This window comes from Molothrus ater, chromosome W, assembly GCF_012460135.2.
Source record: "Molothrus ater isolate BHLD 08-10-18 breed brown headed cowbird chromosome W, BPBGC_Mater_1.1, whole genome shotgun sequence".
NCBI classification, from domain to species: domain Eukaryota; kingdom Metazoa; phylum Chordata; class Aves; order Passeriformes; family Icteridae; genus Molothrus; species Molothrus ater.
Genome location: NC_050510.2, coordinates 6876348 through 6881975, shown reverse-complemented (window position 1 = coordinate 6881975; position 5628 = coordinate 6876348).

The following is a 5628-nucleotide window of genomic DNA, read 5'->3' as shown; positions in this document are numbered from 1 at the left end:
ACGTAGAACAGCAAAGTCCTTCGATGTCCAGCCAATGAAGTTCACCAGGTCACGTCTGGGGAGATCTTGAGGGTTGCAGTTCATCCGAACTCTTATTATGCTCTTTTTTGATAGGGGAAGGGTTAAATCTTGAAACCGAATCAAAGGTAGTCTATTGTATTTCCAGGGGAAAAAATGGTATTAGGAAAAGGGTACACACAGTCCATGTTCTCAGCAGTGGGCAAGAACCATTGTCTTCTTGGTCCACTGCTCGCACCTGCGACATCCATCTTGCTTTGGTTAGCTTGCCTCCCCCACATACCTCCCCTGGGTTAGGGGTTTCATTCCCAGTCCTTGGAAAGAGTGGGGGGCGGGGGCCTTTTCACAATGGGATTTCATGTCTCAGTCTTTGATGGAGAGGCTTCTTACATCTCAGTCTGTCTGTCACGGCGGTTGCAAACGAGTGAGGGGTCTTCTGTGGGGGGCCACCCAAAACTCAGGAGAAGTTCAGCCAGGCTGAGAGGTGGGACAACTTCCAAGGCTATTGTTGCAAAAAGGCAAGGTGCTCCCTTCTTCTTTCATCGGGTTCAGTGTAGCATACAGCAAACACACCTGTGAACAATAGCTTAGCACTGTGCTCAGGTCTCGGGGCCCTTGGCATGGAACTTTCTCCAACAGGGCCAGAAACTTAAGACAAGGGTCTTTTCTTCAGTGGTCCCCAATGATGATCGTGAGGCAGATGAGAGAAACTTCGGACAGTCTCACACCCCCTACTGGCGACTTTTTTCCAATGGATCAAAATTCACCCCAAAGGGTTTGCTTGGGGAACTTCCTTGCTCTGGTTAGTACCCATTATTGCCTTCTCCTTGTCCTATCTTGCTTCCACCCAAACCTCTCTTCACAAAGCTTCATGATCCTTTCCCTGTTTTCCTCCCACACGCAACCCCAGGTTATGGGTACCAGATGTGATTTTCCACACACAAACTTTAGGATCTTAGGTTCAAAATTGGCTCGATTAGGAAACCTCAATGCACACTTGGGGCATATGCCTTGCTGCCTACTAGAACAGCAATACCAATGTCTCTCACAAACTCCACACTGTATTAGTACCCACACAGGATGCCAGCCTCTTGATGTGCCAAAGGCTCCCAGGAATCGCCCACAAAGGCAGGCTATTCCATTTATTCCTTTGTGAATTTCTAAATCCTCTATGGAGGGTTGCTGCCAGTCTAGAGAAACTAAAAAACCAGCTGAAGTCTGATAAAGTCCCTCTAAATCAACTCGTTCATTTCCTCTATCCATCCAGTGATTTACTGGATTCACAAACTCCCAGGGGTCAAGCCCAAACCACTGGGGCAGAGGAATCCCCTCAGTTTGTCTAGCCACAGTTAAAACATGCACAATCTGCACAAATCACATTCAAACACAGTACTTGTTCTCACCCACCCTTCTCCACTTGCTCTGCTTCTCCCCAGCCGCCTCCCCATGGGACTCTATCTGCCCCCACAGCTGCCCTGACGGTGCAACCCAGCCGTGATCCTGGGCCCACTCAGCCGCCTCAGCCGTGGTTAGAGCTTCCCCCCCCCCCCCCCCCCCCCCGCACCATGGGTAAGCTCACTCGCTCCTTCTTTCGAATAACCGAGCCCACAAAGCCACTCACTCACACTATTACAAAACCCACTAACATAACCACAATGTCTGGACACCACAAGCACACAAGCAGTTAATAGCAGTACTGAGAAAAATAGCAGTGATAAGGTACAGACTCACTCGATTCACTCCCTGAGCTGCTAGCGATCACACAACTGATCAGTGAATCTCTTCACCAGCCTCTCTATTGGCCAGCAGACCCTTCCCCCCCCATCACCGGCCGTGCTTGGCCGGCGGCTGCTTGCAAGCAAACTTCTACTCACACAGCAACTAAGCGATGCGCTCAGACGTCTGAGTGGCTTACCAGCCTCTTGGCCAAGGCCCCTTCTAAAATACATACTGTTTGTCCACAACACCAGCAGGATGTTGTCTCCCCCACAGGGGGCAAGCTGGGAGGCAGAGCTCCTCCAGGGAAGATCCTGGGGCGCGCACTAGGAGGTCCACCTCCCGGCTCCCCCTGTGGAGTGACAGAGACTTTCCTGGCTGGCTTGCTAGAAAAATGATTCGCAGAAATAACTCCACAATTCATAAAAGTTGTAAAGTAGGTAGGTATTTAATTTAGCGCTGGGCACACATGCGGGATAGCTCCACAAAGGCATGCACACCCCCCCAGAATTCAGACACTCTTTTGTCCCTTAATTTGTTGCATATGCATCAAGTTTCATAATAGGTCCATGCATATTTATTTCCTAGCCTGCTTTGCATTAAAGTTAGCTTATCACTCCCTCTGAACCTGCGCAAAGCTCTCTGGCAGTCATTCTGTACATCTTCCCTCGTGCTGGCAAGTCCAACCTCAGTTTTGGTCTGCTCTTAGTTTCAAGGTTGGTGGGGCGCCTCTTATCTCCCTTGAGCTTGGAAGCTCACATTCCTTTCACCTTGTTTGGGGTAGAATTCTTTATCAGAGGGTTGCATTCTTTTGTCTGTCTCTGCAAGCCTTTGCGAGCACAGCAAGTTACAGATGAAACAAGTTAAAACAGTACATTCAATTCTGAAATTAATTTCTACTCTAAGTTAATTTCTAACCCCCCATGTCTCAAAACCCAGTGCCGCAAATACGTTCTTGGCCTACATGGCCACTGTATCAGCTAACTCGAAAGTACGACCTTTGCTTTATGTTTTCTTATTTAGCTCTTGTGTTATGGGTGTCAATGCGCAAATCTATTTGGTCATGTTTATGACCCTCCAGTGTTTTTGTCCAGTAACCTGGTGGGGCTCGGAAATCCCCATTTCTAATAACAACTCTAAAATAATAGGAGGGGAATGGCTCCCTCCATCTGGGTCATTAATTAATGGGACAGGTTGGCTATCAGTTGAAGGAAATCAAACTTTTCTAGCAGATTCCTATCCCTGATGTTTAACTACCCACAATTGTGGGATCTCAGCACATCGTTCCCGATGTCCAGAGATGCCAGGAGAACCCTTGGGGGTCTCGAAAATCCTGGAATGTTGCCAAGAGTGTGAAGCCATTCATTATATTGAACAATAAGTTTTTGAGAAATAAAAGAATTAAAAGACACTTAAAAGTATATCAAGGGAATCGCAGAAGTTAATAAATAACCTAAAATACACTATTAGGAAGAACTTTGATCAGATATTTGGATAAGTTAATAAATAACCTAAAATACACTATTAGGAAGAGCTTTGATCAGATATTTGGATAAGTTAATAAATAGCCTAAAATACACTGTTAGGGAGCCCTAACTTTGATCAGATATCTAGATAAGTTAACCAAAAAACACACACAGAAGAAACTTTGGAATTAGAATATTTGAAGAGGAAACATTGGAATTAGAATATTTGAAGAAAAAGCAGAAATGGAAGCCAATAAGTTAAAGTGACCTGCCAAGCCGTCAGAATCAAGCCAACTACAACAATAACTTCTGCCAAGCCATGGAAAGACATGCCAAGAATAACAGGAAACTGCCCAAATTAGGAAAAGCTTAAAATTTAACTAAGGAAGACCAAGAATTCCTGGAAGACTCCGACTGTACTCCTGCCTACCTATGAATATGCATGTAATAATGATGTAATCCTTTTTCAAAATTGTATAAAAACCTGCTTTTGCTGTACACAATTTGGAAATCCATTTAGTGATTTCTCCAACGCGTTGCCAATAAATACCTCCTGCCTATAGACCTCAAATCCAGTCTCTGGGCAGCTTATTCCCGCCTTTTGGGGCAAAATTCGGCATCATTTTTGGCGACCGCGGCAGGACAGAAAAGGGTCCGTCCGAGCCTTGACTCGGGGGACCGGGACCTCTTCAGGGCCCCTGACGGAATTCTGTCAGAAGAGACCCCCATCCCCCAGCCAACGCGCATCGGTGGACAAGAACTTTCTGCATCTCCTGCTCCAAATTAAGAGGTATTTATCTTTGCTTATAGGTTTTATGGTAAAGCGCTTTATTGGGAAACGAGGGTCAGACGTGACCGCTCGAAGGGATTCCGGGGGACGCCCTGGTAAAAATATCCCAGCTGGGTTAGAGTCCCGGTAATAGAAACGCAGGTTAGAGTCCTGCTGGAAGGAATATTGGAAACGCAGGTTAGAGTCCTGCTGGAAGGAATATTTGTTTTTCATTTATCTTGGTATTTTTGGGTTCTTCTTATTGTGTGGGAAACTGTTTTAATATTGTGTTTAATGTTATATTGTGTTTAATGTTATATTTACTGTGAATTAAGGGTCAAGAACTTTTGGGTTCTTCTTGTTGTGTGGGAAACTGTTTTAATATTGTGTTTAATGTTATATTTACTGTGAATTAATTGCTCTCTGAGACCGGGAGAGAGGTCGGTCAGTTTGTGGTGTTCTATGTGTCTGTTGCAAATCTTACAGGAGACATTTTCGGTCAGTTTGTGGTGTTCTATGTGTCTGTTGCAAATCTTACAGGAGACATTTTGTCACTCTATGTAATCTTGTAGATAAAGGTGTGTGGGTATGGATGAGAGTGAATGAGACGCAGCATCGCTGCGAAGCGAGAGGGAGTCCCGCTCCGCAGTTCCTGTTCTTCGCGAGAAGCCAGGTCGGAAACGGACGAAGCGATTGGAAATTGTGTGTGTGGAGTGTTGCAATAAATTGGCAAACAGTACTTGCGGGAAAGGGATTGATCCGGTTAAACAGTAAACACAGCCACAGGGAATAGTAATGGGAGGTCAACAGAGTAAGGACGTAAATATGAAAACCCCCTTAGGATGTATCCTAAAGCACTGGAAGGACTTGGGAGGGATTCCGGGGGGAAACATAAGTAAAAAGACACTCCTTAAATATTGCACACAGTGGTGGCCATTGTATAAGTTAGATGACGATGAGAAATGGCCACCGGAGGGAACAACTAATTATAACACTATCTTACAACTGATGCTTTTCCTTCGTCGACTTAATAAATGGGACGAAGTGATGTATGCTGATATGTTCTTTACCTTAAGAAATAAACCGGAGTGGCAAAAAGAGTGCGGGGTAAACGTAGCACCTCAGGACCCCCTAGTACTAGCCCTGGAAAAAGATAAGAAAGGCTCAAAGCCTAAAGAACGTTGCTGTGATGCATGTAGCATTGGGCAACGATGTCTTAAGTTAACAAGAAGGGACAGTGGGAAGGAGAGCGAAATAAGCCTGTGGGAATACCATCCATTCGCCCCAGGACGGGAAGGGCCTCTTCCCAGGCCAAAAGAGGAACAAGGGGATCCTAGCCCATTAAAGGAACTGGAACGATGGTGGAAATCTAAGTTTGGGCACAGCCCTCAGAAGCTAGACAACAGTTGGGAGGGGGGTGGCCCATTAAAATCGGGGACTAACAAGGGGGAAAGCAGCCCACAGGGACTGGATAGTCCACAGGGGTTGGGGAGCTACAGGGATGTTGGCAGCCCACCCAGACTAGAAGTTGAGAGGGAAGGGGGCAGCCCACATGGGGAAGAGAGCCGAGGGGAGACACGCAGCCTGCCCGAACTAAGTCCATGTGGGGATAGTGGCACACCTGGGAATGGAAGTTTAAGGAAATCAGGTACCTGTAGA